Raw genomic sequence first — 13,957 nt, forward strand, 5'->3', positions numbered from 1 at the left:
CAGTTTAGTGCCAGGTCCCTCTGCCAGCCAGCGGACACTGGAAGGGAGTTGTAGTTCCTCGGCGCCAGCTCGGACGAGGCATAGCTCGATCCAAAGGAGTGACCGCCTGTGACGTCCACAGAACCGTAGAAACGCTACAGCACAGGAGGAGGCCATTCGGCCCATCTCGTCCATGCCAACCCGAGGACACCCAAGCGCCCCTTTCTAATCCCACCCTTCCTGCACCCGACCCCATAGCCCCGCAGCTTACAGCGCTTAAAGGTGTAAGATCCAGGTGCTTTTTTTTAAAAGAGTTTAGAGTTTCTGCCTCTACCACCAATGAATTCCAGACACCCACTACCCTGCAGTGTAAAAAAGTTCTTCCTCATGTCCCCCCCTACACCTTCTGCCACTTATCTTGAATCTATGTCCCCTGGTTCTAGAATTCTCCACCAAGGGAAACAATTTTACCCTGTCCACTCTATCTATTCCCCTCATCATTTTGTACACCTCAATCAAGTCACCTCTCAGCCTTCTTTGTTCCAAGGAAAATAACCCCAACCTATCCAATCTCTCCTCGTAGCTACACTTTTCTAACCCTGGCAACATTCTTGTAAACCTCCTCTGCACTCGCTCCAGAGCTATTACGTCCTTCCTGTAATGCGGTGACCAGAACTGCACACAATACTCCAGTTGTGGCCTCACCAGTGTTTTATACAAGTCCAACATTATATCCTTACTTTTATATTTTATACCTCTGCCAATGAAGGAGGGCATTCCATATGCCTTCTTTACAACCTTGTCTACTTGAACTGCTGCCTTCAGGGACCTGTGTACTTGTACGCCAAGGTCTCTCACTTCATCTACCCCTCTTAGTATATTCCCATTTATGGTGTAATCCCTGTAAATCTTTGACCTCCCTAAATGTATGACTTCACAATTCTCTATGTTAAAATCCATCTGCCACTTTACCGCCCACTCCACCAACCCATCTATATCGTTTTGGAGATTATGGCTATCCTCTACACTATCCACTACTCGGCCAATGTTTGTGTCATCTGCAAATTTCCCAATCGTGCCCGCCACGTTCACGTACAAATTGTTAATGTATAACACAAACAGCAAGGGTCCCAACACCGAGCCCTGTGGAACACCACTTGAGACAACTTTCCATTCGCAAGGGCATCCATCGACCATTACCCTTTGTTTCCTGTTACAAAGCCCAACCTTTTCTCCAGTTTGCCACATTACCCTGAATCCCATGGGCTTTTACTTTCCTGACCAATCTGCCATGTGGGACCTTGTCAAATGCCTTGCTAAAACCCATGTACACAACATCCACTGCACTACCTTCATCAACCCTTCTTGTCACTTCCTCAAAGAATTCAATCAAATTTGTGAGGCAAGACCTTCCTTTAACAAATCCATGCTGACCATCCCTGACTAGTCCATACCTTTCCACATGACAGTTAATCCAATCTCTTAGGATTGATTCTACTAATTTGCTCACCACCGATGTAAGACTAACTGGCCTATAATTGTTTGGCATTTCCTTTGATCCCTTTTTAAACAATGGAGCTACATTTGCATTTCTCCAGTCCTCCGGTACCTCCCCTGTATCTAGTGAAGATTGGAAAATCATCCTCAGAGCACCTGCTATCTCCTCCCTGACTTCCTTCAGCAGCCTCGGAGACAATCCATCTGGCCCTGGTGACTTATCAACTTTCAAGGATTTCAACCCTTCAGGTACTTCCTCTCTCTTTATGACTATCCCGTCCAATATCTCGCAGTTTTCCTCCTGGACTACTATATATACATCCTCCCTTTCCTTTGTAAACACGGAGACAAAATATTCATTCAAAACCCTTCCCACAGCCTCTGCATCCACACACAAGTTTCCATCTTCATCTCTGATAGGTCCCACTTTTTCCTTAACTAACCTTTTAGCATTAATGTATTGGCAAGACATCTTTGGGTTATCTTTAACTTTACTTGCTAATCTTTTCTCATGCCCTCTCTTTGATTTCCTTATTTCCTTTTTTACTTCGTCCCAGCACTTCCTATATTCGTCTAGGCTATCTGCAGTGCTTAGTTCTTTGTGCTTATCGTACGCTTTCTTTTTCTGTTTGATCTTCCCCTGTATTCCTCTAGACAACCAGGGAGGTCTAGATTTGGCAGTGCCACTCTTATTTTTGTAGGGGACATGTCTACTCTGAAGGCGAGTAACTGTTTTTTACCTCCTCCACAGAAGCTGTTCGACCTGTCGAGTTTTTCAAGCATTTTCTGTTTTTGTTGTTGATGCATAACCTCCTTACTTTTATATTCAATTCCCCCCTCACAATAAATGATCACATTCTATTAACTTTCCTAATTACCTGCTGTGCCTGCATAACTAGCCTTTTGTGATTCATGCACTAGGACACCCAGATCCCTCTGCATCTCAGAGCTCTGCCATCTCTCAACATTTAGATAATGAGCTTCTTTTTTATTCTTCCTGCCAAAATAGACAATTTCACATTTTTCCCCACATTATAACTCCATCTGTCAGATCTTTGCCCGCTCACTTAACCCATCTATATCTGTTTGTGGCCTCCTTATGTCCTCTTCGCAACTTACTTTCCCGCCTATCCCTGTGTCATCAGCAAATTTGGCAGCCATCCTTTCAATCCTTTCATCCAAGTTATTTATATAAATTGTAAACAGTTGAGGTCCCAGCACTGGCCCCTGACCACTCGTTACATTTTGCCAACCTGAAAAAGACCCATTTATGCTTACTCTCTGCTTCCTGTTGGCCAGCCAATCTTCTATCGCCGCCAATACGCAACCCCCTACACCATGAGCTTTTATGTTCCCCAATAACCTTTCATGTGGCACTTTATCAAATGCCTTCTGGAAATCTAAGTACAGCGCATCTGGCCAGTTCCCCTAAGGATCTAGATCTTGGCGTTCAGGGGACAATTTCAAAGTTTGCGGATGACACGACGCTTGGGTGTGTTGTGAACTGTGAGGAGGACGGTGTGGAGCTTCAAGAGGCGAAGTGGGCAAATAAGTGGCAGATGAAGTTCAATGCGGAGCGTGAGGTGATGTATTTTGTTAGGAAGGACAAGGAAGGACATAGACAGACCCAGAAGGTGCAACACCTGCCCCTTTACTTCCCCTCTCCTCACCGTCCAAGGGCCCAAACACACCTTTCAAGTGAAGCAGCATTTCACTTGCATTTCCCCTAACTTAGTCTACTGCATTCGTTGCTCCCAATGCGGTCTCCTCTACATTGGAGAGACCAAACGCAGACTGGGCGACCGCTTTGCAGAACACCTGCGGTCTGTCCGCAAGAAAGACCCAAACCTCCCTGTCCCTTGCCATTTTAACAGTCCACCCTGTTCTCTTGCCCACATGTCTGTCCTTGGCTTGCTGCATTGTTCCAGTGAAGCCCAACGCAAACTGGAGGAACAGCACCTCATCTTCCGACCAGGCACTTTACAGCCTTCTGGACTGAATATTGAATTCAACAACTTTAGATCTTAAACTCCCCCTCCCCCCATCCCCACCCCCTTTCCGTTTCTTCCCCCTCCCTTTTGTTTTTTCCAATAATTTAAATAGATTTTTCTTTTCCCACCTATTTCCATTATTTTTAAATCTATAACAGTAATGCCCTGTCAGTCTTTCCACCCCACCCCCACTAGAGCTGTACCTTGCGTGTCCTGCCATCCATTCTTAATTAGCACATTCTCTTAGATAATATCACCACCTTCAACACCTCTTTGATCCTTTTGTCTGTGACATCTTTTGATTATCTGCTCCTATCACTGCTTGCTTGACCCAACAACCACCCCACCCTCAACTTCTCTCTCCCCTCGCCCCCCACCTTAAACCAGCTTATATTTCACCCCTCTCCTAACTATACTTCAGTTCTGTTGAAGGGTCATGTGGACCCGAAACGTCGACTCTTTTCTTCTCCGCCGATGCTGCCAGACCTGCTGAGTTTTTCCAGGTAATTCTGTTTTTCTTTTGGATTTCCAGCATCCGCAGTAGCTTTTTGTTTTTATCTCAGGGTACTGGGTAATGTAATTAAATTGGGATCGGGGGGTGTGGGTGTTGTTTTTAGCCCCTGACTGGACAGGGTACTGGGTAATGTAATTAAATTAGGATCGGGGGGGGTTGGGTGGTTTTAACCCCTGACTGGACAGGGTACTGGGTAATGTAATTAAATTGGGATCAGGGGGGCTGTGGGTGTTTTTAGCCCCTGACTGGACAGGGTACTGGGTAATGTAATTAAATTAGGATCGGGAGTGGGGGTGGTTTTAGCCCCTGACTGGACAGGGTACTGGGTAATGTAATTAAATTAGGGTCGGGGGGTGGGTGGTATTAGCCCCTGACTGGACAGGGTACTGGGTAATGTAATTAAATTAGGATCTGGGGGGTGGTTTTAGCCCCTGACTGGACAGGGTACTGGGTAATGTAATTAAATTAGGATCGGGGTTGGTGGGTGGATTTAGCCCCTGACTGGACAGGGGACTGGGTAATGTAATTAAATTAGGGTGTTGTAGGGTGGTGAGTGGTTTAATCCCCCGTCCGATAGGGCCCAGTGTGTGTGTAAATGGGGAGAGGGTGGGTGAGAGGGTTAATCCTCCTCCGATAGGGGAACAGGCTGCCCTGTGTGTGTGTGTGTGTGTGTGTAAATGGGGTGAGGGTGGGTGAGAGGGTTAATCCCCCTCCGATTGGGGGACAGGCTGCCCGGTGTGTGTGTAAATGGGCTGAGGGTGGGTGAGAGGTTTAATCCCTCCTCCGATAGGGGAACAGGCTGCCCGGTGTGTGTGTAAATGGGGAGAGGGTGGGCGAGAGGGTTAATCCCCCCCTCCAATAGGGGAACAGGCTGCCCGGTGTGTGTGTGTGTAAATGGGGTGAGGGGGTTACTCCCCCCTCCTATAGGGGAACAAGCTGCCTGGTGTGTGTGTGTAAATAGGGTGAGGTAAACCTGTTGAGCTGAGGTATGTGATTATCCCAAATTCCTCCATATTTCTGCCTCGGTCAGCCCTCAGTCGAGTGCCTCCACGCAGAAATTCATTTGTGAAAGCTGTTGAGACTGGAGTGAATTAGCTCCCTGGGATTTTGCCTCTCACCTCTCCTCTATACTCCCTCCCAGTCCTGCACCGTTTCTGTGAGAATGAGGTCGGTGAGCTGTTTCGTCCTACAGTGTGTAAGGTCAGTGGGCCTGCTCAGAATGTCTGGATACGGGGGAGAGAAAGAGGGTGGGAGGAAAGAGAGAGAGGGAGAGAGAGACAGACAGAGAGAGAGATAGAGTTAGAGATAGAGATAGAGAGACAGACAGAGAGAGAGAGAGAGAGAGAAAGATAGACTTAGAGATAGAGATAGAGAGACAGACAGAGAGAGCTAGAGAGAGAGAGAGACAGAGAGAGCAAGAGATAGAGATAGAGAGCGAGAGACAGACAGAGAGAGAGCGACAGAGAGAGGCAGAGAGATAGAGAGAGAGAGTGAGTGAGAGAGAGAGAAAGCAGAGAGAGAGAGACAGAGAGAGCGAGAGATAGAGATAGAGAGTGAGAGACAGACAGAGAGAGAGAGGCAGAGAGATAGAGAGAGAGAGCGAGTGAGAGAGAGAGAGAGAGAGACAGAGTGAGAGAGAGAGAGAGACAGAGAGAGATAAAGAGAGAGAGTGAGAGAGAGAGACAGAGAGATAGAGAGAGAGAGTGAGAGAGAAAGGCAGAGAGAGAGCGAGAGAGCGAGAGAGAGGTCATGATGGAAGATCATCCCTGACTAACTTGTTTGAAGTTTTTGAGGGATTAATGAGGAGGATTGATGAGGGCAGTGTAGTTGATATGGTCTACATGGATTTTGGCATGGCTTTTGACAAGGTCTCACATGGCAGGCTAGTTAAAGAAAAAAACAAAGGCCCATGGGATCCAGGGGAAGGTAGCAAACTGGGTGTAAAATTGGCTCAGTGTCAGGAAACGAAGGATAATTGTTGACGGGTGTTTGTGTGACTGGGAGGCTGTTTCCAGTGTGGTTCCACAGGGCTCAGTACCAGGTCCACTGCTTCTTGATGATTTGGACATAAATGTAGGGGGAATGATCGAGACGTTTGCAGACGAGACAAAAATTGGCCGCGGGGTGGACAGCGAGGAGAATTGCTATTCGGCTACAGGAGGGTATCCATGGACTGGTCAGGTGGGCAGAAAAGCGGTGAATGGAATTGAACCCGGAAGAGTGTGAGGTGGCGCATTTGGGGAGGTCAAACAAGGCAAAGGATAACACACAATTAATGGGAGGATACTGGGAGGTGCAGAGGAAGTGAGGGGCCTTGGAGTGAGCGTCCACAGATCCCTGAAGGTAGCAGGGCCGGTCAACAAGGTGGTTAAAGGGGTAAATGGAATCCTTTCCTTTATTAGCCGAGGCGTTGAATATAAGAGCAGAGAGGTTGTGCTGCAATGATATAAAACCCGACTGAGGCCACAACTTGAGCGTGGTGTGCAGTCCTGGTCATCACATGACAGAAAGGATGTAGTTGTACCAGAGAGGGTACGGAGCGGATTTACCAGGATGTTGCCACCCGGGGCTGGAAAATTGCTGCTTGTGAGGGAAGATTAGGTAGGCCGGGGTTGTTCTCCTGGGGACGGGGGAGGCCGAGGGGAGGTTCGATTGAGATGTACAGGATTGTGAGGGGCCTGGATGGAGTGGACGCGAAGGGCCTGCTGACTTTAGCAGAGAGGCCAGGCAGGGGAAATGGATTTAAAGCGACCGGTAGGAAGATCAGAGGGGAGACGAGGAAAGATTTTTCACCCAGAGGGCCTGGAACTCTCCGCCTGAAAGGGCGGCAGAGGCAGAGACACTCATCTCATCGGAGGGGGTGTCTGGATTATGCACCTGGGGTCCAGTAACCTTACAGGCAGGCCCAGTGCTGGAAAGAGGGATTAGGCCCGGGCGGCGCAGGTGCGATGGGCAGAGTGGCCTCTTCCTGTGCCCGCAAACACTCCTGCATTTTCTAAACGCCTGCGATGGTGGAATGCGCAGGGACGCTGAGGGGGTGGTGGGGAGGGGGTGATGGGTGGGGGGAGGGAGGGGGGTGGGGGATGACAGTATGCGGATTGTTCCTCAGGGGGAGCCGGCACATACACGATGGGCCGAATGGCCGCTCCCTGCGCTGCAACGCTTCTAGAATGTTCCATGAGACTGATTGAAGATAATTGGTCAAAAGAACAGTTGGGAGGCGGTGGTGGTGGGGTGGGGTGTTGGGGGGAGGGGTGTTGGGGGGAGGGGGGCGGGGGAGGGGGACGGGGGAGGGGGAGGTGAGTGGGGAACTTTTGTTTTTACGCAGTGAGCTGTTGGAGTAAAGACATCGAAATCATTGATGTTGCGTGGGATCGTGCTGTGCAGTTGGCCGCCGGGTCTGCAAACATTATTATAATGTTCGCCACCCACCCCCACCCCCACCCCACCCTCTAACGTCACAGGGTAAACATCGTGAAGTGATTCAATGGCAGCCAAGCCTGAGGCCTGATTTTTCTGTCCATTGTGGCTGTAGGAGGGGTTGAGGGGGAGGAGGAGGGGAGGAGGAGGAGGGGGAGGGGCGGGGAAGGGGAGGGGAGGAGGGAGTAGGGGAGGGCAGGAGAGGGAGGGGGAGGAGGAGGAGGAGGAGGGGGGGAGGGGAGGGGGAGTAGGAGGAGGAGGGAAGGGGAGGAGGAGGGGACGGGCAGGAGGAGGAGGGGGAGGAGGAGGGGAGAGGAGGAGGGTAGAGGAGGAGGAGGATGAGGAGGGGCGACAGGAGGGGGAGTAGCGGAGAAGGGGAGGGGGGAGAAGCGGAGAGGGGGAGGCGGGAGAAGAGGAGGGGAGGGGGAGGGGGGAGTAGGGGAGGGGAGGGGGAAGAAGAGGAGGAGGGGAGGAGGAGTAGGAAGAGGAGGGGGGAGGAGGAGAGGGGGAGGGGGAGAGGAGGGGGAGGGAGGGGGAGTTGGGTGGGGGGAGGGGGAGATGGGTGGGGGGAGGGGGAGATGGGTGGAGGGAGGGGGAGTTGGGTGGGGGGGAGTGGGTGGGGTCAACGGGCACAGGAAAAGGCCCTTCGGCCCGTCGAGTCTGCGCCGGTTGAATGAGCAGCTGAACCTCCTCATCCCATTGTCGTCAATGTCACTTGCTCCACCAAACACCCCCCTCACACCAACCTCCCACTCCCCCCCACCCCCCCCACCACTCACCCCACCCCCCACGCGCTCCAGCCGTTCGGCGGCCAACACCTGGTGGGGGAGGGGGTTGGTTGTCATTCCTGCAGCTAACCCAATGCGCCACAGGGTCACGTGACCTCTGCCCGTGTTGAGCATCCACTGAAATGGCGCCTGTCCACGTGTCACGGCTGAATCCCCCCCCCACCCCCCGGGCAGACTGGATCACGTGACAGCAGATCATGCGGTGAACAGACCACGTGACAATGTCACCACGTTGACATCTGAGAGCGTGGGGCACCTTTGCCCCGTGAGCTGGTGGCCGGTCGCCTCCAACTTAGTGACACCAAGTCGGGGTTTTCATCACCCGACTCACCGTCCCCCAACCAGCAGAACCCACACACCCACCATTAGCACCAGAATAACGGAAAGTGATCGATACAGACACTGGGTTTGAATCAGAGGACATTCTGTCAGGGTAGAGAGAGACTCTTACACTGTATCTAACCCGTGCTGTACCTGCCCTGGGAGCGCTCGATGCTGACACTGGGTATAAAGTGGGGGGAGGGACACTGTCAGGGTAATGTAGAGGGAGCTCTACACTGTATCTAACCCGTGCTGTACCTGCCCTGGGAGCGCTCGATGCTGACACTGGGTATAAAGTGGGAGGGACACACTGTCAGGGTAATGTAGAGGGAGCTCTACACTGTATCTAACCCGTGCTGTACCTGCCCTGGGAGCGCTCGATGCTGACACTGGGTATAAAGTGGGGGGAGCGACACACTGTTAGGGTTATGCAGAGGGAGCTCTACACTGTATCTAACCCGTGCCCTAGTGGGGTAAGTGATGCTGGATTCATTATTCCGTAGAAATTTTATTTTGCTGTTAAAAACAATGTTGTAAAGTAATAAGAACTTGGCACAGTTAACACTGGGTGCCTGGAATTCTGCAGTTACACACAAAATGGATTAACAGGTGAACAGACGAAAATTTGCTGGGATTTCTAGCCTGTGTTCCAGTCTTTTAAATCTGAGATGAAGAATTATTAACAAAAATAAAATCTCTCGATAGTTATCCAAAGCCTATGGAAAGGAATCAGTGGCTGATTTGTGGGCGAGGACTTTGAAGATGGGGGTCTCGGTCAGATTCCTTTTCTGCACCCCCGCACCCCGTCTTTTGGGGTCCGATGCTAAAAGCAGAGGGACCCCCAGTCTGCCCTCTCCGGACGTGTAATATTTCACCGCTGGGGTCCGGGGAAGCTCTCCCTGGTGTCCAGAGACGGCCATGATATGTCCTTCAACCAACATCGCTACATCCATAAAACAGACTCGCTGGTCGCTGGTGTTTTTGTCAGATCTTCCTGTGCTTAAATTGACTGTCATCTTTCCCTACATTACAAAACTTTGTTAAAAAAAATACTTTACTGGCTGGGAAGGGTTTTGTCACATTCTGCAGTCGGTAAGTGCTAAATAAATGACTTTTTTAACAAGCTGCACATGCTTGAGAAAGGAGCTGTGCTCATTTGTTAACCCCTCATGTTAAACCGTGGTTAGACTACATGTGAACTTGCTGCACATCATCCTGGTCACTGTATCACACTGGGAGTCACGGTGCACAGTTCCGGTCTCCGTATCACACTGGGAGTTACTGTGCACAGTTCCGGTCTCCGTATCACACTGGGAGTTACTGTGCACGGTTCCGGTCTCCGTATCACACTGGGAGTCACTGTGCACAGTTCCGGTCTCCGTATCGCACTGGGAGTTACTGTGCACAGTTCCTGTCTCCGTATCACATCGGCAGTCACTGTGTACAGTTCCTGTCTCCGTATCACACTGGGAGTCACTGTGCACAGTTCCGGTCTCCGTATCGCACTGGGTGTCACTGTGCACAGTTTCGGTCCTCCAACCAGCAGAACCCACGCACCCACCATTAGCTCCAGAATAACGGGAAGTGATCGATACTGACACTGGGTATAAAGTGGGAGGGACACACTGTCAGGGTAATGTAGAGGGAGCTCTACACTGTATCTAACCCATGCTGTACCTGCCCTGGGAGCGCTCGATGCTGACACTGGGTATAAAGTGGGAGGGACACACTGTCAGGGTAATGTAGAGGGAGCTCTACACTGTATCTAACCCATGCTGTACCTGCCCTGGGAGCGCTCGATGCTGACGCTGGGTATAAAGTGGGAGGGACACACTGTCAGGGTAATGTAGAGGGAGCTCTACACTGTATCTAACCCGTATTGTACCTGCCCTCTGAGCGCTCGATGCTGACACTGGGTAAAAAGTGTGGGGGACACACTGTCAGGGTAATTTAGAGGGAGCTCTACACTGTATCTAACCCGTGCTGTACCTGCCCTGGGAGCGCTCGATGCTGACACTGGGTATAAAGTGGGGGAGACACACTGTCAGGGTAATGTAGAGGGAGTTCTACACTGTATCTAACCCGTGCTGTACCTGCCCTGGGTGCGCTCGATGCTGACACTGGGTATAAAGTGGGGGGGACACACTGTCAGGGTAATGTAAAGGGAGCTCTACACTGTATCTAACCCGTGCTGTACCTGCCCTGGGAGCGCTCAATGCTGACACTGGGTATAAAGTGGGGTGGTCACACTGTCAGGGTAATGTAGAAGGAGCTCTACACTGTATCTAACCCGTGCTGAACCTGCCCTGGGTGCGCTCGATGCTGACACTGGGTATAAAGTGGGGTGGTCACACTGTCAGGCTAATGTAGAGGGAGCTCTACACTGTATCTAACCCGTGCTGTACCTGCCCTGGGAGCGCTTGATTCTGACACTGGGTATAAAGTGGGAGGGACACACTGTCAGGGTAATGTAGAGGGACCCCGCTTCCTGTAAGGACTCCATCCCATTCTCTCAGTTCCTTCGCCTCCGTCGCATCTGTTCTGATGATGCTACTTTCAAAAACAGTTCCTCTGACATGTCTTCCTTCTTCCTTAACCGAGGTTTTCCACCCACGGTGGTTGACAGGGCCCTCAACCGTGTCCGGCCCATCTCCCACACATCCGCCCTCACGCCTTCTCCTCCCTCCCAGAAACATGATAGTGTTCCCTTTGTCCTCACTTATCACCCCACCAGCCTCCGCATTCAAAGGATCATCCTCCGCCATTTCCGCCAACTCCAGCATGATGCCACCACAAAACACATCTTCCCTTCACCCCCCCTGGCGGCATTCCGCAGGGATCGTTCCCTCCGTGACACCCTGGTCCACTTCTCCATCACCCCCTACACCTCAACCCCCACCTATGGCACCTCCACATGCTAACGCAGAAGGTGCAACACCTGCCCCTTTACTTCCCCTCTCCTCACCGTCCAAGGGCCCAAACACTCCTTTCAAGTGAAGCAGCATTTCACTTGCACTTCCCCTAACTTAGTCTACTGCATTCGCTGCTCCCAATGCGGTTTCCTCTACATTGGAGAGACCAAACGCAGACTGGGCGACCGCTTTGCAGAACACCTTCGGTCTGTCCGCAAGCATGACCCAAACCTCCCTGTCGCTTGCCATTTCAACACTCCACCCTTCTCTCTTGCTCACATGTCTGTACTTGGCCTGCTGCATTGTTCCAGTGAAGCTCAACGCAAACTGGAGGAACTGCACCTCATCTTCCGACTAGGCACTTTACAGCCTTCCGGGCTGAATATTGAGTTCAACAACTTTAGATCTTGAACCCTCTCCTCCATCCCCACCCACTTTCCGTTTCTTACCCCTCCTTTTTGTTTTTTCCAATAATTTATATAGATTTTTCTTTTCCCACCTATTTCCATTATTTTTAATGTATTCCACCAATCATTTATCTATACCTTCTTTGCCTTTTTAGTCTTATTTCACCCCACCCCCACTAGAGCTATCTGTACCTTGCGTGTCCTGCTATCCATTCTTAATTAGCACATTCTTTTAGATAATATCACCACCTTCAACACCTCTTTGTTCTGTTGTCTGTGACATCTTTTGGTTATCTCCACCTATCACTGCTTGCTTGTCCCAACAACCACCCCCCCTTCTCTCTCCCTCCCACCCCACTTAAACCAGCTTATATTTCACCCCTCTCCTATTTATACTCAGTTCTGTTGAAGGGTCATGAGGACTCGAAAAGTCAACTGTGCTCTTCTCCGCCGATGCTGCCAGACCTGCTGAGTTTTTCCTGGGATTTTTTATTTTCTGTAATGTAGAGGGAGCTCTACACTGTATCTAACCCGTGCTGTACCTGCCCTGGGAGCGCTCGATGCTGACACTGGGTATAAAGTGGGGGGAGGGACACACTGTCAGGGTAATGTAGAGGGAGCTCTACACTGTATCTAACCCGTGCCCTAGTGGGGTAAATGATGCTGGATTCATTATTCCGTAGAAATTTTATTTTGCTGTTAAAAACAATGTTGTAAAGTAATAAGAACTTGGCACAGTTAACACTGGGTGCCTGGAATTCTGTAGTTAATGCACAAAATGGATTAACAGGTGAACAGACGAAAATTTGCTGGGATTTCTAGCCTGTGTTCCAGTCTTTTAAATCTGAGACGAAGAATTATTAACAAAAATAAAATCTCTCGATAGTTATCCAAAGCCTATGGAAAGGAATCAGTGGCTGATTTGTGGGCGAGGACTTTGAAGATGGGGGTCTTGGTCAGATTCCTTTTCCGCACCCCCGCACCCCGTCTTTTGGGGTCCGATGCTAAAAGCAGAGGGACCCCCAGTCTGCCCTCTCCGGACGTGTAATATTTCACCGCTGGGGTCCGGGGAAGCTCTCCCTGGTGTCCAGAGACGGCCATGATATGTCCTTCAACCAACATCGCTACATCCATAAAACAGACTCGCTGGTCGCTGGTGTTTTTGTCAGATCTTCCTGTGCTTAAATTGACTGTCATCTTTCCCTACATTACAAAACTTTGTTAAAAAAAATACTTTACTGGCTGGGAAGGGTTTTGTCACATTCTGCGGTCGGTAAGTGCTAAATAATTGACTTTTTTTTACAAGGTGCACATGCTTAAGAAAGGATCTGTGCTCATTTGTTAACCCCTGATGTTAAACCGTGGTTAGACTACATTTGAACTTGCTGCACACCATCCTGGTCACTGTATCACACTGGGAGTCACTGTGCACAGTTCCGGTCTCCGTATCACACTGGGAGTTACTGTGCACAGTTCCGGTCTCCATATCACACTGGGAGTCACTGTGCACAGTTCCGGTCTCCGTATCACACTGGGAGTTACTGTGCACAGTTCCGGTCTCCGTATCACACTGGGAGTCACTGTGCTCAGTTCCGGTCTCCGTATCACACTGGGAGTCACTGTGCACAGTTCCGGTCTCCGTATCACACTGGGAGTTACTGTGCACAGTTCCGGTCTCCGTATCACACTGGGAGTCACTGTGCTCAGTTCCGGTCTCCGTATCACACTGGGAGTCACTGTGCTCAGTTCCGGTCTCCGTATCACACTGGGAGTTCGTGTGCAAAGTTTCGGTCTCCGTATCTCACTGGGAGTTACTCTACACTGTTTCGATGTCCGTATCACACTGGGAGTCACTGTGCACAGTTCTGGTCTCCGTATCACACTGGGAGTTACTGTGCACAGTTCCGGTCTCCGTATCACACTGGGAGTCACTGTGCACAGTTCCGATCTCCGTATCACACTGGGAGTTACTGTGCACAGTTCCGGTCTCCGTATCACACTGGGAGTCACTGTGCACAGTTCCGGTCTCCGTATCACACTGGGAGTTACTGTGCACAGTTCCGGTCTCCGTATCATACTGGGAGTTACTGTGCACAGTTCCGGTCTCCGTATCACACTGGGAGTCACT

Source organism: Cetorhinus maximus, unplaced genomic scaffold (assembly GCF_964194155.1).
Source record: "Cetorhinus maximus unplaced genomic scaffold, sCetMax3.hap1.1 HAP1_SCAFFOLD_1004, whole genome shotgun sequence".
In the NCBI taxonomy this organism is placed as follows: Eukaryota; Metazoa; Chordata; class Chondrichthyes; order Lamniformes; family Cetorhinidae; genus Cetorhinus; species Cetorhinus maximus.